This window comes from Pleurodeles waltl, chromosome 12 (assembly GCF_031143425.1).
Source record: "Pleurodeles waltl isolate 20211129_DDA chromosome 12, aPleWal1.hap1.20221129, whole genome shotgun sequence".
Classification (NCBI taxonomy): domain Eukaryota; kingdom Metazoa; phylum Chordata; class Amphibia; order Caudata; family Salamandridae; genus Pleurodeles; species Pleurodeles waltl.
The window spans coordinates 6,031,024-6,054,025 of NC_090451.1; the positions used below are offsets into that span (position 1 = coordinate 6,031,024).

The 23,002-nt window shown below is 49.7% G+C and overlaps 2 non-coding genes across 2 annotated transcripts; one reads left to right on the plus strand and one right to left on the minus strand.

The window, feature by feature from the left end:
* Window positions 1–7,800: 7,800 nt before the first annotated feature.
* Window positions 7,801–7,872, minus strand: TRNAW-CCA (transfer RNA tryptophan (anticodon CCA)). The gene has a single exon. It is a non-coding gene; the product is annotated as a tRNA-Trp (tRNA).
* A 603-nt stretch (window positions 7,873–8,475) lies between these two features.
* TRNAG-GCC (transfer RNA glycine (anticodon GCC)) lies at window positions 8,476–8,546 on the plus strand. The gene has a single exon. It is a non-coding gene; the product is annotated as a tRNA-Gly (tRNA).
* Window positions 8,547–23,002: the final 14,456 nt, after the last annotated feature.

The following is a 23,002-nucleotide window of genomic DNA, read 5'->3' on the forward strand; positions in this document are numbered from 1 at the left end:
GATTCAATCAAGCACTACAATTTTAACAATGTCTATGACCCAGCTCCAGGCTTACTTGGATATGCTGTATCCGGAATTGAAGTCGACTCTATATGAAATACAGGCTGGGAGTGTTGCCCCTAAGAGGCTACCTGCTCTTTACTCGTAGACTGATAGAAGGTTTGGAGTTTTGTGACTGCACCCCTGGGGAGGTGGATAATGTGGCTCATTTCACACTGGCCTGTAGGAAATTTGATGAGGCAAGGTGTCAGTGGCTTTTCCCTCTTTTTAAGGTTAGTGGAACAAATTACACGAAAACTGCATTCCCACTTTGCGCAAGGCCGGGTACTATGAGCGAACATAACCTGGTCGCTTCATACATATGGGCCATTTGGTCCAGGGTAAGGGAATTACCAGCCAAACTAGGGGTAGCTGATTTTTAAAAACTTTCAAAATGTTACAAGATCTAATAGGGCCCTAGGCGATAGCGGTATAATGAAATGATGTTCTGACCCTGCTAACGTTAGGGCCCCTCTTTCCCCTTTAAAAGATCCTGCAGCTATCTGAGTTATTACTGCCAATATAAAATATTGTGAACACAAGCACTTTGCCTCCGGGTCCCCCGCACGAGTAGAGGAAAGGTACTGACAAAGAGCTGCCCTTCTTCTAAGATGTGGATGGGGGGGTAGTCGTTCTTAAATCAATTATTTATATTTAATTGTTTGGGGATATGTGACTTTTTTTATGAATAGAGAGACTGCTGCTATTATGTTTTAAACTGTGACTATGGGGCTATTATGAATTTTTAGCCTTAATAAAATTGCATATTAGTCAGTCAGCAGAGGAGTTAGGACTGGTGTCATTTGCTAGAAGCATAAGGACATTCCAAATAAATGAACTGCTGGGACAGTTCCCGGAGATGTTCAACCAACTAGGCCAGTGGTTCCCAACCTTTTGACTTTTGTGGACCCCTACTTTATCATTACTGGAACCCAGGGACCCCCATTGAATCTTAATTTGAATCCAGGGACCCCCCCACAGAGTCATTACTGAAAGCTGGGGACCTAATCTGTTAGTATTATTTAATGTTCTATGCTGCCGTGGACCCCCTGAGAAGGCTTCACGGACCCCCAGGAGTCACCGGACCACAGGTTGGGAACCACTGAACTAGGCTGTTTAAAAGCACTTCCAATTCAAATGCACATTGACAAGGCTGTGAAGCCGGTTGCTCTGCACCACCGGCGCATCCTGTTTCACCTCCGACCACTAGTGGAACAGGATCTAAACAACCTTGAGGACCAAGGGTCATAGAGAATGTGTTGGGACCCACCTCATGGGTATCGCCAATGGTAATAGCAGAAAGGCCGAAACAACCAGGGAAAATCAGGCTCTAAATTGACATGCGGCTCCCCAACAGGGGAATCAGAAGGGAGAGGCACATTATTCCCACAATAGATGACATCATTGAAGAAGTCAGTGGTTCAAAATGGTTCTCCAAATTAGACCTGAATGCCAGAAACTACCAACTAAACCTAGTAGAAGAAAGCACTTTTTTGACGCACCTGGGTTTGAGAAGATATAAACTACTGAGCTTTGGCATATCATCGGCCGCTGACGTGTTCCAGGACGTAATCCATCAGACCATATCCAGACTTCCGGGTGTCATGAATGTCAGTGACGTCATCCTGATCTATTCTGCCACTGCTGAGGACCACCAAAAACACCTAAAGGCCACCCTCAAACAGCTATCGGAGCACGATTCTCCCTCCACAAGAACAAGTGCTTTGTCTTCCAGACCTCGATTGACTTTTTCAGATACATGTTCAATCAGAATGGCATTCAAGTGGACCTGCGGAAGTCTAACGCCATTAGACAAGCCACGGCCCCACAAACTGTGACCGAAGTACAGAGTTTTCTGGGCATGACGACATATTGTGGAAGATTTATTATGAGCTGGCCACACTATCTGAGCTACTTCGATCCCTTACAAAAGCCGATGCTCCATGGGTGTGGGGAGCCGAGAAGAACAGGCATTTCAATCACTCAAGGAAGCACTCCTGTGCGAGACCACCAAGGCATATTTCAGCCCAATGAAGAAGACTGAGCCTGTGGTTGATGTGAAACCGGTATGCCTCGATGCAGTCCTAACCCAGGAAGTTGAACCGGGCAGGTGGGCTCCACTTGCATATGTCAGCAAGGCCTTGACCCCGACCGAACAGTACTATTCCCAGACTGAGAGGAAGGCCCTGGCCATCAAGTGGGCTTGTGGCCATTTCCATTCTATATCTACAAGGAAGACTGTTCAGGGTGATCACAGGTCACAAGCCACTTGTCCCACTGTGCAAGGGGACTGCGCCACACCCACCTCCCCGAATCGAATGGTGGGCCATACAACTACAGCACTATTGTATGGAAGTGGTGTACCAACCTAGTGCCACAATTCCCACTGACTTCCTGTCAAGAAACCCATCGGAGCAGGCTCAGGTCAACATCTGAGAGAAGGAAGCAATTGAAGCACATGTACAAGCACTTGCTCAAGGCAGTTGTCCCAAAATGATACATACGAAGGAAAACAAGCCCTGGAAAACAGCTCCTGGCACGATTTTCTCCAAAATTCTAAACACTGGACAGGGGAAGACAAAGACAGACTAACAAAGTTATATAGTATAGGAAACAAACTTCGTTCTACCCCTGATGGACTCCTCCTATGAGGACACCATTTGGTGATTCCCCTACAACTGCAGCAACAATTGATCATGCTACAGCATGGAGGACACTGAGGCACTGCAATTAATCAAAGTGAGCATGAGAGAGAAAGTGTGGTGGAAGATGACTGTTTGAGACAATGCCTGGCCTGCCAGTTGACAGCCATCCCTGATGTGCCTGCACCAGTCATCACGGAAGAGCCGTGCATCACCCTGTGATCAAAGGTCAGCCTTGATTTCGTGAGCTTCCTGGATGGCCGAATCACCCTGGTTCTTGTGGATTGATATTCCAAGGAACCGATTGTTGAGGTTATCGAGTCAATACCCTTCACTAATGTCGGTCCAACCCTTGAGAGGGTCTTTGCCATGTTTGGCCTCCCGGATAAAATCAAGACAGACAATGGGCTCCTTTCTCAGGAGGCTGAGTTTCAGGACCTAATGAGGAGTCTGGGCATCTGACAATGGTGAATCACGCCACAATAGCCTCAACCCAATGGTGAGGTTGAGCGTTTTATGTGCACGCTTAACAAAGTTCTTCGAATTGCCACCTTGGAAGCTAATAACCCTGATATCAACCTTCATCGTTTCCTACGGGAATACAGAGGAACACCCCACTATACTACGAGCCGAGCTCCATGATCACTAATGCTGGTGGGACAGAGAGGAGATACTATCCCTACTCACCCTGGGTGGCAGCCATCTCCATTCTGCCCAGAGCAAACACAGGCCAGAAGAAGGGAGATGAATGACTGTGTGAGTAGAACACGGCGTGGCACTTTGCGGAACATACGGCTTGGTGATCCGGTGATCATAAAATACCAGAAACCTGGCTGGAAATTCCACACGCCATACGATCCAGGGATATGGACAGTCACCGAAGTGGCCGGCACCATGGTGACAACAAAGAAAGGTGCCAAGAGTTTGACATGAAACATCACCTGGTTTCGAAAGTCAACATTTGTGGAACTCACTGTTAAGATTTTCGACATTGACTATTCACCAAAGGGGTCAGCAGGCGAGGAGCCAGAGTGGAGGTGTGAGGGTGACCTGCACTCAGCAACTGGACCAACCCTTCCTGGACAGCCTGTGACCATCCTCCCGGTGGCTCAGGAGGGTTCGAACCAATCTCAATCACAGGCGTACAACTTAGACCCAATCCACCACCCAATCAGAGACTGAAAGACTTTGTGTGTCATTTAATGTTCTAAATGTTCGAATCATGTTAGGGAAGTATGTCTTGATATGTGTAGGTCTAGTTGCCAGATGGCAGCATCACTATTTGTTTGACCCGGAAGACTGGGACTGTTTCCTATATGCGGGGGTTATAAAAAAAAGGGGAAAGGCAAGACGGGGTCTTCCTTCCTCTATCAGCAACCAGTGTATTTTCCCGCATGCTGCGCTACTGTGCATGCTGGCTGTGAGTGGTTCCCCCAATTGCAATATAGTGGTGAGCAAAGCTACCTTAAGTGGTGGGGAAAGCCGCCTTACTTGACACAGCGAACACAGTTTAGCCTTTTTGTCTTCTTACCCACCCGCGGCTTGTGGGAGGGAAAAGAGGTGGCGCAGCGCGTGGTGGGGCGGGTGGGGGTTATCCCCATCCGCCGCTCCTTTTTTCTCTCGTGAGCCGCACCTGGGTAAGAAGACAAAAAGGCTCAACTGTGTTCGCTGTGTCAAGTCAGGTGGCTTTGCTCACTACTTTATCATGAAAACGTACTTGTTGTAGAAGGGAATCTGAGCCTTTGCAGAAAGCCAGTGTATATTTCAATAAAATTCAAATTAATCAGATCTGCTCAAATGTTAGCATAGGCAGGCTTTTCATTCTGAATATTCTGCCTGCTTGGCTTACAACATTCATCTCTTAGTGACCAAGGCATGACCAAGGCATGACAAGTGCCTTTGCCACGGTCATTAAAAAAAATTTAAAAAATAGAAAAAAAAGTTTACTAAACCTGAGCATCTAAATTATATTCTGCTTGTTTCATTTTAAAGTTCACACTTTTTTCCCCTATGTACTTCCTTTAATCCTTCTCTACTCATGTGTTTGACGACGTTTTCATTTTATTTGTGTGCGATTTTGTGTTATGATCTAAAATGTTCGTTCTCCTTTAACAACTGAAATTGATTTTTTGATCATTGTGTTTCTAAAGTTAGAAAACCTTTGAATAAGTTTAGCATTTGAATCAAATAGCATAAGGGTTCTTGTGACTTTAAAATTGCACTCAAATACATATACTAAGCCGGATAACACGTACTTTGTGTCCGCTCCAAAAGTGTTCACAAAACATTACATAATGTGAAGAAACTACTGCTAATAGTAGACATAGTCAATGAACTGCTCTGCCACAGCGTAGCTCCACCTGCAAGTGAAACCCATCTGACTCGAACTCTGACCTCAGTCAGAAGTTTGAGGCCCTTCTCCACCCGCAGGCTTCTGCTTTCACCTTATCCCTGGTGTCTAGTGGGAGAGCTCTGCTCTTCTGCTGGGCAGCTCTCTGCCTCTTTTCTCTTTTTTCCTCATTTTTTCCTTTGTGTACTGTCTTTGTGCCGTGTTTCCTTTGTGTACTGCTTTTGTGCCTTTCCCTTTCTGCTTTCCTCTATCTTTTCCTTGTTTCTCTCGTCACTCGCTTCTCTCTCTCTCTCACATTCTCCCCGCCGCTGCTGCCCCTGTGGCCCCACCCCCCTTTTTTGCGCCATTTATCACTCCCGCCCCCAGTTGTCCTCTCTTCCCCCCCTCCCTACTTAATGGCGGCACCTGCGTGGGAGGAAGAGCAACCTCACTGACCTAGTCAGTGAACTGCTCTGCCACCGCATAGCTCCACCTGCAAGTGAAGCCTGTCTGACTCAAACTCTGACCTCGGTCAGAAGTTTGAGGCCCTCCTCCACCCCTAGGCTTCTGCCTATGCCTCGCCCGGCTGCTGCTGCCCTTGCAGCCCTGCCCCCTCCTCTCTCTCACTCTCCCTGCTGCTGCTGCCCCCGAAGGCCTGCCCCCCTTTTTCACGCCGCTTCCCACTCCTGCTCCTGCTCCTGCCTCCCAGCTGTCCTCTTCTCCCCCCTCCCTACTTAATGGCAGCCGCTGTGCGGCTGCGCTGTTGGCGCGACCAATGCGCACTTAAGGCAAGCCCATCTGCACTGATCCGCGACCCGACCGTGAACAGTGCCGGGACCCCTGGTCCTGCCACCTGCAGCCTCTACATGTCAGCAGCACTCTTTCCACTCAACCCAGGATGCAATAACAACTTCAAGCAAGCATCATAAAGGAGTTTGCCCAACCCAACTGTGAAACAACGGACATCCCACCCTCACAGGACCTCTCTGACAGACTCAACACCTACTTCCACCACAAAATCAAGACCATCTATAACAGTTTCAGCAAGGACAACCTACGTGCAGAACCCCTCTACCAATACCCGACACCAACAAACCAACAATCACCACCTGGAACCTCCCTCACCACCGAAGATACTCGGAGAACAATGAGGTCCATACTGTCCGGGACCCCCACGGACCCATGCTCCAACCACATTTTCAGCAGAACCACAAACACCATTGCCTCCAATCTCCGCCTCACCATCAACCGCTCACTAGCTGCCACCTCCTTCCCCGACGGCTGGAAACGTGCCAAGATCAACCCCCTCTTCAAGAAACCTTCAGCAGACTCCACCAACCTCAAAACCTTCAGACCCATCTCCCTACTCCCCTTTCCTGTGAAAGTCATCGATAAAGCAATCAACAACCAACTCGCCAAGTTTTTAGAAGACCACAACATCCTCGACATCTCCCAGTCCGGATTCAGGAAAAACCATAGCACCGAAACAGCCCTCCTGGCCGCAACAGACTCCATCCGCTCCCTGCTGGACAAGGGAGAGACGGCAGCACTCATCCTGCTAGACCTATCAGCAGCCTTCGACACAGTCTCCCATCACACCCTAATACAAAGACTCCACAAAGCCGGCATCAGAGACAAGGCCTCGACTGGATCCAATCCTTCCTCTCCGGCAGAACTCAACGAGTGATACTCGCCCCCTTCCTCGCAGACCCCACACCCACCACCTGCAGAGTTCCCCAGGGATCCTCCCTCAGCCCCACGTTGTTTAACGTCTACATGGCCCCGCTAGCCACCATCGTCAGAGGCTACGGAACCAACATCATCTCCTACGCCGAAGACACCCAACTCATCCTCTCCCTCTCCTACAAACCCATCAAAGCCAGACACAACTTCCACGAAGGTATGGAAGTAGTCGTAAACTGGATGAGAAACAGCTGCCTTCAACTCAACGCAAACATGACAGAAGTTCTCATCATGGGCCCTCAACAAAAAGCGTGGAATGACTCCTGGTAGCCACCCACCCTCGGAAACCTGCCAAGCCCCAACCTCGGGATCATCCTGGACTTTAATCACAGTATGAACCATCAAAAAATCTCAGTCACCTCTACCTGACTCTGAACCAAACGCCTCCTTCGCAAGTCCTTCAAATGGATCCCCCTCGAACATATAAAGACTGTCACATATACCCTCATCACCAGCATACTGGACTATGGCAACGCACTCTACGCCGGAATCAACGAGAAATTCACCGCAAACTACAAAACATCCAGAACGCCGCCGCCAGACTGGTCCTTGACCTCCCTCGACACTGTCACATCTCGCAACACATGCGTACACTGCACTGGTTTCCCATAGAGAAAAGAATTACCTTCAAGATCCTCACCCACGCACACAAAGCCCTCCACAACACCGGACCAGATGACCTCAACCATCGACTCAACTTCCACGTACCCCACAGGACCCTACGCTCAGCCCAGCTCTCTCTCACAGAAGTATCCCGCTTCATGAAGCCCAGACCAGGAGGAAGCTCCTTTTCCTACCTCACAGCCACCCCCTGGAATGCCCTTCCTCTCCACATCAGACAAACCACAAAAGAACTGAAGACATGGCTTTTTGGAGAACCAGGGGTGAAAGCTACGCTTCTCCCCTACCGGCGCCTTGAGACCCTAACAGGTGAGTAGTCGCGCTTTGCAAGCATTGATGGATACTTAGTTTCTACTTCAGGTTTATGGCACTTTTATGAAATAAAAATAAATAACAACATAGATTGTAAATAATCAAAACTTAGCTTGACCCCGACGTGATTTGAACACGCAACCTTCTGATCTGGAGTCAGACGCGCTACCGTTGCGCCACGAGGTCTTAGGTGGTTGATTGGCAAATGACAATTTAGATAGTAAACACTGAGGAAGTGCTGAAGCCGCTACTGCTTTCTAGGGTTTTAATCCGTGCAAACCAACCGCTGGCTGCGGAACTCGTGGCACTTCGGTTGGTGCCCACCCTTTTGAGCTCAGTGTCTTATCCGACCCCAAACGTTGTGCTGCATAGCTCGTGGCTCTGCAGTTATTGCTTTTGTGAGAGGCGATCAACCGCACTTTGTGGCATAGTGGCTCTTCCTCCTCTGTTTTATGTAAACCCAGAGCCTCTTCCCAACAGTTGAATATCGTTCCTCGGTTGTTGCCTCCTGGTGTAATGCTTGGAAGGGCTGGCTGCCGGCTGAGGGAACCTTTATTAGCCGTCATGTCCGCCTAGTGCGAGGGCTGTGCTTGCTCTGAGCAATCGAAGTAATCGCTGGGGTGGTAATGCCATCCCGGACTTTCTGTCAGTTATCTTCAACTCCGATTTGCTTAGAGATGGTTTTGGTCGCTCAACATAAAAAAGCACAATGATTCTCACTGTGTGCAATACATGTCCACTTCACTTTTAACTATGTATAGGCGGGCTAGTCCATGAACACTCAGCGAAGCATTGGTGGTTCAGTGGTAGAATTCTCGCCTGCCACGCGGGAGGCCCGGGTTCGATTCCCGGCCAATGCAGCTGATTTTAATTTTATTTTAAAATTAGCAGATTAGTTTCGATGTGATTTGTGATATTGTTTACTCATCTGGAATCCGGAAATGCTAACCACAGCTTTAAATTCAAATGATCTAAGAGTACCAATATATATAGGGATTTGTAAGTTATTTTACGGAGGGAAACCCTTTCCTTAAAGAAACCGCAACCGCCCTTTTAGTGCCCGCTGCTTACTATATTACACAAGTCCTAAATCCAAGTTTAAATATCGCTGTATGCAAGTCTGTTGCATCCTGAAAAACCCTCCAGCCCCTTGCGCTCTCCTCACAACCTTCACAATAACAAGACTGGATATAGTTTTGGAGTAGAAGTAAAAATGCAACAAAGTCCTCAGGCATCCTACTCTCAGAAACTGCCCTGCCTAATCCTAATCCACCCCAAAAGGAGAAAAGCAATACAAATGCCTTTACACTTTGTTTTCATCTTGTTAGGTTTGCTGTGCATTCAAAGGGAGAGGTCAAATACGAGAACATGTATTCTTATCAGTCACTGCTTATTCTTTTAATATTTAGATTGGTATCTACTTTTCTTTGCCTGACTGCAAAGTTAAAGTATTTTGTAAAGTGAACTATCTGAGAATGTTGCTAGGGTAAATGGGATGTGAAAAGAAAGGGTTTAGAATTTCATTTGTTTCTTAATACCTAACCACATTTAAATCCCTTTAAATTGCTTTAACGATATTTCAAAATATAGCAGCAGGTTAGGAAAGCACAAATGGAGGACTTTTAGTAATTATGAAGTGAGAAAGAAAACTATTTTAATAGGATCAAATCAATTCAAAACACTACTTGCTGTTGTGCAAATCATAAATATTTGCCGAAACTCAATTTTCACACATTATCATTTCTAAACGATACAGTTTTATCTGTAAAATTGCTTGTCAATAAATATTTTGTAGTCAATTTAATGGAAAGTGTGCTGTAAATATATATCAGTTGGCTACCACACCATGCTATGGTGATATAAATCATGATTGTTAGAAATGGGGTTTTTGGTTGGCAGTCAGGTTGCCCTCTGTCCAAGCAAGAACCCTCACTCTAGTCAGGGTAAGTCACACACAATCCAAAATCAGCCTGTGCTCACCCTCCGGTAGCTTGGCACAAGCAGTCAGGCTTAACTTAGAAGGCAATGTGTAAAGCATTTGTGCAATAAATCATACAACACCATAGTATAACACCACAAAAATACACCACACAGTGTTTAGAAAAATATAGAATATTTATCTGGGTAATTGTAGGTCAAAACGATCAAAGTTGCAATACGAATTTGTAAAGATATCACTGAAAAGTGATATTAAGTGTCTTTAAGTCTTTAAAAAGCAATAAAGTGTCTTTCAAGCACAGAGTACCTGGTTTCTGGTGGGAAATCTCCTCAGAAGGTCACAGGAGAAGAGATGCGTGGAAAAAGGGGTGTGTGCGTCGATTTCTCCTCAGCACACACAGACTTGCGTCGTTCTTTTCCACGTGGGGAAGTCGGGCGTCGTTTTCCGGCGCGCAGACAGTCTCTTTTTGTGGATCGCGGGGATTACCAGATGTCCCGGGTCTGTGCGTGGATTCTCCTGCTGCGCGTCGTTCTGCGGGGCTGCGCATCGAAGTTTCGATCTCACGGTAGGCGTCGCGTCGATTTCTCCTTGGAAGTCGGGCGGCGTTGTCCTTGCGAGGCCGTGCGTCGAAATTTTGGTCTCACGGCAGGCGTCGCGTCGATTTCTCCTTGGAAGTCGGGCAGCGTTGTCCTTGCGAGGCCGTGCGTCAAAGTTTGCGCTCACGGTAGGCGTCGCGTCGATTTCTCCTGGAAAGTCGGGCGGCTTTGTCCTTGCGAGGTTGTGCGTCGAAGTCTCGATCGTCCCGAGGGCGTCGCGTCGATCAGCGTCGGTGTGCGGCGTTTTCCTCGCCGCGAAACAAGCTCTGCGTCGAAATTTTCGGCGCACGGAGCGTCCAAGTGAAAGGAAGAAGTCTTTTTGGTCCTGAGACTTCAAGGAACAGGAGGCAAGCTCTATCCAAGCCCTTGGAGAGCACTTTCACAGCCAGACAAGAGTTCAGCAAGGCAGCAGGGCAACAGCAAGACAGCAGTCCTTTGTAGAAAGCAGACAGGTGAGTCCTTTGAGCAGCCAGGCAGTTCTTCTTGGCAGGATGTAGTTTCTGGTTCAGGTTTCTTCTCCAGCAAGTGTCTGATGAGGTAGGGCAGAGGCCCTGTTTTTATACTAAGTTGTGCCGTTGAAGTGGGGGTGACTTCAAAGAGTGTCTAAGAAATGCACCAAGCCCCCTTTCAGCTCAATCCTGTCTGCCAGAGTCCCAGTAGGGGGTGTGGCAGTCCTTTGTGTGAGGGCAGGCCCTTCACCCTCCCAGCCCAGGAAGACCCATTCAAAAGGCAGATGTATGCAAGTGAGGCTGAGTACCCTGTGTTTGGGGTGTGTCTGAGTGAATGCACAAGGAGCTGTCAACTAAACCTAGCCAGACGTGGATTGAAGGGCACAACAAGATTTTAGTGCAAAGAAATGCTCACTTTCTAAAAGTGGCATTTCTAGAATAGTAATATTAAATCCGACTTCGCCAGTCAGCAGGATTTTATATTACCATTCTGGCCATACTAAATATGACCTCCCTGCTCCTTTCAGATCAGCAGCTGTCACTTCAACAGTGTATGAGGGCAGCCCCAATGTTAGCCTATGAAGGGAGCAGGCCTCACAGTAGTGTGAAAACGAATTTAGGAGTTTTACACTACCAGGACATATAACTACACAGGTACATGTCCTGCCTTTTACCTACACAGCACCCTGCTCTAGGGGTTACCTAGGGCACACATTAGGGATGACTTATATGTAGAAAAAGGGGAGTTCTAGGCTTGGCAAGTACTTTTAAATGCCAAGTCGAAGTGCCAGTGAAACTGCACACACAGGCCTTGCAATGGCAGGCCTGAGACAAGGTTAAGGGGCTACTGAGGTGGGTGGCACAACCAGTGCTGCAGGCCCACTAGTAGCATTTAATCTACATGCCCTAGGCACATGTAGTGCACTCTACTAGGGACTTACAAGTAAATTAAATAGTCAATCATGGATAAACCAATCAATAGTACAATTTACACAGAGAGCATATGCACTTTAGCACTGGTTAGCAGTGGTAAAGTGCTCAGAGGTCAAAAGCCAACAACAACAGGTCAGAAAAAATAGGAGGAAGGAGGCAAAAAGTTTGGGGATGTCCCTGTCAAAAAGCCAGGTCCAACAATGATGCAAAATGCAACACTGGCTACACACCACACCCTTATCAACTCTCCTCCTGCATAGGTGTGGCTCATTTGCCAAGCTTGCTGTCTCTGTGACCTTCAGTGATGTAATATTGATGGCAGTACCCCCACTCTAAAAAATGTTCCAGCACCCCATTAACATCCCAAGTCCCCAACCAACCAAAGTAGCAGATATTTTCAGGCTCTTCTTTGCAGCTAAAGTTTGATATACATTTTAGAGAGTGTTAACACAATGTGTCACAGTTTTATCAGTGTATAATTCTTTTAACAAACTAACACAGGAGGTTTTTTTTTTACAGCGAGAAAGCTAATGGGTTAGTAAAGTTAAAATGAACAACCGTTGGAATTAAATAGCTCGTTTAATTTATTATTATTTTTTTTGTAAATTACCAGGAGATGCAAATTGCTCATTGTAAAATGGAAACAAAAAAGTGGCTCATTACCGCCGCGGTCAGAATGCCCTGAGGGGCACCGCCGGCCTGTCGGCGGTGCTCCCGCCGACCCTGGCCCCGGCGGTCTCCGGCAGTCTTAGACCGCCGGGGTCAGAATGACCCCCTATGTGCCACAGATAGCAAACAGTAGGTCACAACAGTCACAGGCTGAGCCCACAACTACTCTGACACAACCATGTCAGACACATGGGGATGGGGAAATTAACACACACATACAACACATAATGACGGATAATTCGAGTGGGGGATGGTGCTTAGGCAAGTACGGTGTTGGTAAGACTGCCAGTGCAATGAACCCTTTGCGCTTGGCAGTATGAGTCACACGTTGGGATGGCGGCTGGAAATCTGTCTGCTCCTGTTAGCTCTGTGGGGCACTTAACACAACATTCTTGATAGATCAAATAGACTCAGTGCCACTTTTGGGCTGCATTGGGTGTAACAGAACACACTGGACTCAGTCCTGCAATTCAGCCAGTGGAAAAGGCAAAGAACCAGGGCATGGGAGCCCCTGCACTGCCCATGCCAAGAGTATGGGCTGTGCAGGGGCACCCAGGGCTGCACCACACCACATCACCAACAACCATTGCATGGGGGTTACAACGCCATAAAAAGGCTGGTGGAAATGCAGAAACAGACCTGGAGGGTAGTGTTGAAGGTAATACTGGTCTGGTGTCATAGGACAGATGGCATAGCCAGTCTGTAAGCTGCTGGAAACCTGCCATGTCCAGGCCATTGGCCTATGGGGCATTCCACATTGACAACAGTTGCCACTACCAACTGTGCTGTTGGGGGCAGCCAAATACAAAAAGGCAGTCAGGTGCCCATTGGACTGATGTACTTGAAATGAGGGACCAGTATGATTACCCGCACAATCACCTCTAACTTGCTTCAGGCCCTGACCTAAGTACAAGTCCTGTTAACTGGCTATGTCCATAGACTAATTTACCATCAGGCACTGTCACTTACAGAATGATGTACACAGCAGCAATTTCATACCCATACTGCCCATCCCTGGGTTCAACCCTGTGTTTGTGTCAAATGAGCTGTACTGTCACCATGCTGCACTCATTTGTCATAGTGCGAGGAGGGCTGCATTGAGGGGGAGGACATAGGTGTTTAGTAAAGCAAACACACCTACACAGACAGGAGAGGAAACTGAACTCTGCCAGGTCCATTAGTGCCATGCAATGTAGCACACAAACACAAACAACAACATGAGGAGCCATCAATGGCAACAAGAGCATAGTGTCCTGGCAATGCCATCCCTGGGATGGTGCAAGGTCTCAGCACAGCATGGGTGTGTGTGAAACATGTAAGACTGTGACAGGTGAAAATTGCGATGTGGGGTGCTGTGGCATAAGCACAGCAACATCCATTTTAAGGCCTCACCATGCAAATGGATACAAAGGGACAGTAGAACATGAAAAGATGTTGTGAAGCCACAAAAAGGATAGACAGCACACTTAGAAGCTATGATGCAGCCGATTGTGCCAACTGGTCTTCCCTTCATGTGACCTGCAGGTGGGGCATAGGGCTGTAGACTGCAGCCATGATGTACAGGAACAATCCTTTGCAACTAAGGGGCACAAGATAGGCCTCTAGAGACACAGGAGCGTCACTTTTAGTGACGCTCCTGTGGCACTAAGCACTGTGCTGTATTGACAAGGTGGCGTTACGTCAGTATGTAAATACGAACCCTTCCCAACCATCACTGTGTGGAAGGTGCGTGCAATGGGTGTTGTTGTGGGTGTGCCACAGCAACACACATTTCATTTTGATGCTGCCTCAGATAAATGGAATTTTATCAACCTGAGGCAGCCCCAAAATCTTACGCCAGCCGCAGGGGTGGCGTTAGCAGGGTGCAACGAGGAGGAATACATTTATACCTCCTCATTTTTTGCTTTTCCAATATGTGCTGCATTCTGCAGCATGTATAGGAAGAGCAAAATGCCAGAAATTATTGTTTATGTGCGTGAAGGTGTCCCTTCCTGCACATAAACAGTCATTTGAAAATGACGCTTTGGCTCTTCTGTGTGTGCTGCATTTTACAGCTCACACAGAAGTGCCAAGTGCCATTAGTGATTGTTAATTTGCAGGTAGGCACACATTCTTTGCACTACAACACTTGTTATTAAACACCACCTTCACAACCAGCATGTCTTTGTGTTTTGTGACACATCTACTACGCTTAGGAATTGTGATGTGTGTAACATATCTTAAGGCACAGAGGCCCTCATCACAACCCTGGCGGTCGGTGATAAAGTGGCGGTAATACCGCTAACAAGCCGGCGGTCAAAAAAATGGAATTACGACCATGGCGGAAACTGCCAACACAGACAGCCACTTTAACACTCCGACTGCCACGGCGGTAGCAATAAACACCTCGGCGGTAACCGCCAACAGACAGGTGGAACAAAATGTACCGCCCACACTGTTACAAGGCACCAATCCCCCAGCTTTTCCGGGGTGGTACCAACCCCATCAAAAGCACGGGGGAAACAGTCTTTGGAAGGGAAACCACTCACCGCTCGACACTCAACGAAGAACCAGGACGCCATGGAGCCCGAACTACAGGTGTTACCAATGTTGGTGTATCTTCTCATCTACCAGGAGTACGAACGTCGGCGGCGATGACCACAGTGAGTACTGCACCTAGCACACAGGGGAGGGGAAGAGGGAAAAGAGAGAGACACACACACACGCAAAATGCGACACCCCCACCCCCCACCCACAACAACACACACACACATATCCAATAACATCACAGATACATCCCCGTCACCCACTGAAGAACGCAAGGACCAAACAAAATGAGTTTAATAAGTGTAACATTCGAACAATCAAATAGCCCAAGAAAAAGTAAATAACCAGTATACACAAATATTTACAGTAAGTATACAAGTCTGTACACTGTCCCATGAAATGTCCGTGGACCAGTGGTCCCAAAAAGCATGGACAGAGCCCACACATGACACCTGCCTCAAAACGGAGAGAACGCTGAAGGGGCATCAGGTCGGAAAAAAAAACAGGCACCTCAGCGGGGAGGGGGGTGGGCACCTCAGCCAGATGATGGTACAATGCCACTGCTCCTCGAGGAGGCTCCATGCCCAGTGTCTGGACTTGGGGAGTGCAAAGCCACAGTCTCTCAAGTCTCTCAAGTGGGTGGACTGCCCACTGCTTGGTCCCGGGGAGTGCAAAGCTACAGTCTCTCAAGTGGGTGGTTTGCCGACTGCTTGGTCCTGGGGAGTGCAAAGCCACAGTTCCTCAAGTGGGTGGCGTCTTCCATTGGTTCTGGAGGGGGCTTTGTGCCCAGTGTGCTTCATCCCTGCAAGGAATGTGTTAGCGGATGTTTTTCTCCACTGGTTCTGGAGGGGGCTTTGTGCCCAGTGATGCTGCTCCTAGGGTGTGGCATGTTGACTTCGCCTCACCTGTGTGTCACAGCCACGTGATGTACCCGGAACAGGTAGCATGATACTCCATGGAGGCAGACCCACACTCCATCCTGCGGTAACTTAGGCTGCCAATTGCTGGTTCGTGTCAGTGCTGGAGGTGGTGTCTCAAGTGCTGTGTCCAGGACGTCGCCGGCAGACTCTGACAGCTGCACATTGGGGATGGGGCTGACGTCCAACAGAGTGGCATCAGCGGTGCTGATGGTGGTGCAGGCGGCGGTGGCTGCGGTGGAGATGCTGCCAGTGCAAGTGACTGTTGGGGTGAATGGAGACACCATCCCGTCTCTGGCAGCCTCGGATGGCTGATCCTTGGGGAGGATGCTGCAGACTGATGTTGTGGAAGTGGCAGTGCAGGGGGCAGTGCAGGTGGCGGTGCCGGTGGCAGTGCAGGTGGCAGTGCAGGTGGCAGTGCAGGTGGTGGTCGGAGCGGTGGTGGTGACTGGGGTGCATGTGGCTGCCATCCCTGATGAATTGGTGGTCACAAGCCCCTCCCCAGGTAACATTGTGCCCAGAGGTGATGTGCCCTTTGGCTTGTGGCCCTTCCCCATCTTGACAGCCGCTGCAGGGACCTTGGCACTGTCAACTCTGTGTTTGTGCGAGGCCTTGCTGGGTGGGTGGTGTGACTGTCCCCTGCTGGAAGCTGGTCCCTTTTTGAGCTTTGCAGGTGGTGGAATAGGGTGGTCCTTCTTTTCTGTCGGTGGCACACTAGCAGCTCTGACGGGTGCCCCCTTTGACCGTACTGGAGTAGCGGGGACCACAGTGAATGCAGATTTGGTGGCTGAGGTTCTGGGCTGGGATCTAGACATCCTGGCCCTAGGAGAAGGACAGGGGGGAGGTGTAGGGAAGAGCTCCAGGTTAGCAAGGTAAATTTCTTTGGACACACTGGGACGGGAAGATGGAGGGGGTTTGGGAGTGAGGTGTACGTCTGTTGAGTTTGGGTGAAGGTGCATGTGTTGGAGGATGTTGTGAGGTGGATGGCTGTTGAGTGGGTGTATGCCTGCGTTTGTGTACTTTGGGAGGAGGGCTCACAGACACACTGCGAGAGGACAAAGGGGAAGTGTGAATAGTAATGGGGGTGCTGATTGCACGTGAGTGGTGTGTAGTGATGGGCGTGCTGGTGATGGAGGTAGTGGCTGAGGATGTAATGCATGCAAGTGTGAGTGGAGATGAGACAGGGAGGGAGGTGGAGGACGTGGAGGAGGGGGACACAGTGGAGGCAGTGGATGTTGGTGTGTCTGCATGGGTATGGTGCTTGTGTGAGTGCCTGTGGGATGTGTGGTGCTTATGTATGCCTGAGCCACTTTTTTGTGTTGATGTGTGTGCATGCTGGTCTGATGGTGTGCTTGGGATAGGCTGAGCTAGAGGGGATTGGGTCTGGGTAGTGGAAGTTGGAGGGGGAGGCTGGACACAGGGACGATGGCTGCCATCAGTGCTGAGGCCAGAGCCTGAAATGCTCTCTGGTGGGCCGCCATGCCAGAATGAATGCCCTCCAGGAATGCATTTGTTTGCTGCAAATGCCTTTCAACACCCTGGATGGCATTCAAAATGGTTGACTGCCCAACAGTGAGGGGTCTCAGGAGGTCAATAGCCTCCTCACTGAGGGCAGCAGGGCTGACTGGGGCAGGGCCTGAGGTGCCTGGGGCGAAGGAGATGCCCAGCCTTTTGGGTGAGCGGGCACAGGAAACACACTGAGGGGCTGATGGGAGGGCGGTGCTGGTAGGGGGGGTGGCGGTTGTACCTTTTGTTGCAGTGGGTACAGAGGTGCCAGCCACTGCAAGGGAGCTCCCATCAGAGGAGGAGTCGCTGGTGTCCCCTCCTGTCTCCGTAGTGGAGCTCCCTTCGCCCTCCGTCCCACTGGTGCCCTCACCGTCGGTGGATTCACCCTCCTGGGCCATGTGGGATGCAGCTCCCTTTGTCTCTGGTGCCTCTGCTCCTCTGCCAGATGATGCTAATGCACACAAGGACAGGGTGACAAAACAAGAAGGGGGGGAAGGACAGAGGAGACACATGGTCAATGCCAGCAACACCACTACCGTTGGCAGATACAACACACAGGGAGCAGCCCTATGCACTAGGTCATGCACTAGCAGTTAGTAGTAAAATCACCTGCCCATGGGGGACTATGCCTAACACCATTTGCTGCACACCTGGAACCCACAGGAGGCTGACTAGTTGTAGAGGCCCACAACCACTATTGGGGTTGGAGTGCCTCAGAGCCTGCCTAACAAGGGACCTACTCTACCAAGTTCGCCCTGACCTAGGGTTCCACAGCCCACATCCCCCACCCACACACTTCGTAAAGCGTGCAGAGTCAGCTGAATGAGACTGTACTCAACCCCTTGTGGATGCTGTGATGCCCTCAAGCGCCCATCCAACTCCGGATATGCCACCTCCAGGATCCGGAACATCAGGGGGCTCATGGTGCAACCAGCACCCCTTCCACGTTGGGAGGCTATCTCCAGCTGGTCCTCTGCTGTCTTCTTGCTCCAGCGGCACAGCTTTTCCCATCTCTTGCAGCAGTGAGTGCTCCGTCTATGATAGACCCCCAGGGTCTGCACTTCCTTGGTGATGGAACGCCAAATACCCTTCTTCTGGTGGGCAATGACCTACAGGAAAGGTATAGGATGAAAGGAAATTTCTCTCCCGTCCGGTTTGTCATACTCATTGCCACCAGTTCCCACCCATGCCCTGACACACATATACTCACCATCCTCACATTCAGGCCTCATCCCCCACCCCCATACATTCATGGCCCACGCATCATGCTCACAGTGTACTCACCTGTTTGTCTGGAGGACCGTAGAGTAGTGTGTACTGGGGGAGGACCTCATCCACTAGTCTCTCCAACTCCTCCGCAGTGAAGGCAGGGGCCCTTTCCCCAGACACTTGAGCCATTGTCGCTTCCAGACACAGGTCACAGCAGCACTTGCAGTGCAGGTCCTCTCCTGTTGAAGGTCAGGTATCAAGTGAGCGAACAGATAGAAAATGGTGGTCACGTCCGCGGTGGTGCATATCGTCACCGCCGGCATACATCGTCATTGGCTCCTGGAACCCATAGGGCCCAATGATAAACAATGCTGAATTGCGTGGCGGTCTTTGGCCACCTACCGCAACGCTGCACAACGCCAGCGCAGTTACCTCATTTCCCCTTGTCCCTCCTTACAGGTCAGGTAGCCGCCATTTCAGGGTGGCACATGGCATGGCACCTAACTGCGTCACAGCACATTTGGACAGAAATACAGACAGACAACGCAACACGGATTTACTCACATTACAGCAAAAACACTTGTGGTACATGACCCTTTGCTCACCATTCTCCTCCATAGGGCACATCCGCTGGGGCAGATGATGAGATGGCCCTTGGTGGACCTGTCGACAATGGAAGACAGACAGATCATTATCACCTACAAACTTGATCGTGCCACAATCCAAGAAATGTGTGCCCAATTGGAGCCTGACCTGATGTCAGCTATCCGCCATCCCACGGGAATATCCCCTCTAGTGCAGATCCCCAACATGATTGGTGCCATTGTTGGTACATATGTGGCATTTGTCCCCCCCGCAGAAATGAACAGGTGTACAGAAATCGAAAAAGCTACCATTCTATGAATGTGCAGATGGTGTGTTAGGCGGACCATTACATCTGCCATGTGAATTCCAAGTATCCTGGCTCTGTGCATGACCCTTATATTTTGAGGAGTTGTAGCATCCCTTATGTGATGGGCCAACCCGAGAGGCAAAGTGTGTGGCTAATAGGTGAGCCCAAGGTCCCCACACAGCATGAATAGGTGTTTGGGTATGGGGTAGCCCCTAAGGGTTAGTGTGTGTCTAACAGATTTCCCTCGACATTTGCAGGTCGCTCTGGTTACCCCAGCCTCTCATGGCTACTGTTCCCAGTGAGGAATGCCAGGACAAGGGCGGAGGAACGCTACAATGAGGCACATGGGCAAACTAGGCATATTGTTGAGTGGACTTTCGGCCTCCTGAAGGTCAGATTTCGGTGCCTCCATCTAACAGGTGGCTCCCTATACTACTCACCAAAGAAGGTGTGCCAGATAATCGTGGCATGCTGCATGTTGCACAACCTGGCTTTGCGACGCGAGGTGCCTTTTCTGCAGGAGGATGAGCCTGACGATGATATTGTGGCAGCTGTGGAGCCTGTGGACAGTGACGAAGAGGAGGCAGAGTAAGAAGATGTTGACAACCGAAACAACATCATCATGCAGTACTTCCAGTGAGACACAGGTAAGAGGCTGGCACTGCTCATCTCATACCTGACTACTGTAGGACATTGTATAAGTCAGCCTCTTAACCTCTGTGTATGGACCCTGACAGTTCACTTTGGCTTTCCATTTCACAGATCTGGGTACCTCATTCTGCCTTCTGCTATGTTTACTGCTGCCCAACAACTGTCATACATTGGTATGTGCAAATGTACATTTACATTGATATTTGTCGAAGAAGTTGTAATTATACATTTGCAAAAGTACAGACTGACTCCAGATTGTTTTGAGATTCAAGGTGGGTTATTTATGGGCTAAGATGAATAGGGGTATATGGAAGGGGCTGGGGTGATGGTGGAGGAATGTCCAGGATAGAGTCCAGTCTATTTGCATCACAGGTGCATTGTCCAAAGGGGAATAGGATGGGGAGCAATGGCAGTTCACGGTGGACAGGGTGGCAGAGTGGGATAGAAGGGTGACAATCAGGAGAGTCTTGTTTCCTGGCAGGGGTCTTGGCAATGTTCTCTGTCTTCTGCCTGGATCACAGGGCTGTTTGTGGGGTGGTTCTCCTTCTGCAGGGGGTGGGGTGCTGGTGGCCTGTTAGTCGTGTGGTGGGACCTCTTGTCCGCTAGCGCCGGCGGACATGGAAGGCTGTTCATCATTTGGGCTGGTGTCAGGGGCCCGGTGGTATGCCACTGTCTCCCTCATGGTGTTGCCATGTCTGCCAGCACCCCTGCAATGGTGACCAGGGTGGTGTTAATGGACTTCAATTCCTCCCTGATCCCCAGTTACTGTCCCTCCTGCAGCCGCTGGGTCTCCTGAAACTTGGCCAGTACTGTGCCCATGGTCTCCTGGGAATGGTGGTATGCTCCCATGATGTTTGATAGTGCCTCGTGGAGAGTGGGTTCCCTGGGCCTGTCCACTCCCTGTCGCACAGCAGGCCTCCCAGCTTCCCTGTTATCCTGAGCCTCTGTCCCCTGAACCGTGTGCCCATTGCCACTGACCCCAGGTCCCGGATTGTCCTGTGTATGTGGGGTTGCCTGGGGTCCCTGCAGTGGTGGACACACTGCTAATTGACGTGTCCTGGGGACAGTGGCATGGGCCCGCTGGGTGGGTGCTGTGGTGGTGTTTCCTGAGGGGGGAGGTTCTGTGGTGGTTTGAGACTGTGGCAGGGGAGCCGATTGTCCAGAGGTCCCTGATGGTCCAGGTGGTCATCTTGATCCAGGCGTGCAGAGCTGCTGTCGTCACTGTGGGCCTCTTCTGTGGGGGGACTGGATATGGCTGGCACCTCTTGTCCGGAGACATCGAGTAGGGGTCCGGTTGGAGTGGAAATGCATTGTTATTGTATCTGTGTGTGCCATCTTGTGCAATGGGTGTGTTTACCTCTACTACTGTGCTTGCAATATCGCCTTGGCCCTTGTATGAGTGGTGATTGTGTGCCCTGGGCGAGTCTCTCCCTTGGACATGCTTTGGTGATGGGTGTCCATGCAGGTCTGTGATGGGTGTCCATGCATTGGTGTAACATGCAGGGCTTGGTATTGGGATGTGTGAGTTGTGAGAGTGGGGTATATGTGAGGTGGTGGAGTGATGGGTGTGAGGGTAGGGGTAGGAGTCAGTGATGGCATGCAGTTAGGGTGGGGGATATAGTAGTATAGATTTGCCTTACCAGAGTCCAGTCCTCCTGCTACTTCTGTGAGGCCCTCAGGATGCATGATCGCCAAGACTTGCTCCTCCCATGTTGTTAGTTGTGGGGAGGAGGTGGGGTCCACCGCCAGTCCTCTGTACAGCTATCTGGTGTCTGGATACCACGGAACGTACCTTTCCCCGTAGGTCGTTCCACCTCTTCCTGATGTCATCCCGTATTCTTGGATGCTGTCTCACTGCATTGACCCTGTCGACAATTCTCTGCCATAGCTCCATCTTCTTAGCAATGGATGTCTGCTGTACCTGTGATCCGATTAGCTGTGGCTCTAACCGGATAATTTCCTCCACCATGACCCTGAGCTCCTCCTCAGAAAACCTGGGCTGTCTTTGAGGTGCCATGATGTGGTGTGAGTGATGTGTGAGGTGATAGTTGATGTGATGTGTGGGGTGATGTTTTGGGGTGTCTGGTGTTTTGTGCGTGGATGGTGTATGAGTGATGGTGTTGTGTGCCTCTGGATGCTGGTGTTGTCTTTGCTTTTCTCTCTCTCTGCTTCTTCAAACTTTTTCTTTTTAAGGGATTGTGGGTAATGTGGGTGTGTGTTTTATATTGGATTGGGTGTGATGTGTGTATGTGTATCAGGTGTGTGTATTTTGAATTGTCCAATGTGGTTGTGTTTTGTAAATGTGTGTGTATTTTGAGTGCGGGGTGTGTACCGCCAATGATTTACCGCAGTTGAATGACCACCACGTTGATTCATGGGTCGTTATAGTGTGGGCATATACCTGTTGGCGTAACGGTGTGGGTTTTGGTACCGCCAATTTATCACTGACCTTTGGTGTGGCGGACTTGTGTGGGTGTCTGTATTGTGGAGGATTTCCAAGTGTGGGTTATAATACCTGTGACGGATTTCCACCGCGGACACGGTATGTTGGGGGCATCGGCACAGTGGTCAGCGGACTTTAGCGCCAGGGTTGTAATGACGGCCAGAGTGTCAGTACAAGAGTGCATGAATATGCGGGCTCATATCTATGAACATGCTACCTACATAATGAATGTCGATGCTGGTCTCATCCCCTACAAGGAGTTCACTGAGTATTTAAAACATGTAGAACACATGTATGCTGCACCCACTACATGCAGCTGTGAAACAGTTCTTGGGCAATACCGTCAGCTGGGGAGTACCAGTAGAACACATTGGTGTGAGACAGAGGGACTCAACCCCATCTGTAATTGCCACTGGTCAGTTTAGGATAGGAATGAAATGTAGGCTGTTGTCAGATGTCCCACAGTGCCCAACATTCCAACACAGGACCCATACAATGACAGCTGAATTACCACACCTACCTGTCCTATACATGGTCAACATAGTCACCTTGAGTGGTGGGTACACTGAATGGCAGATTGTAGGAA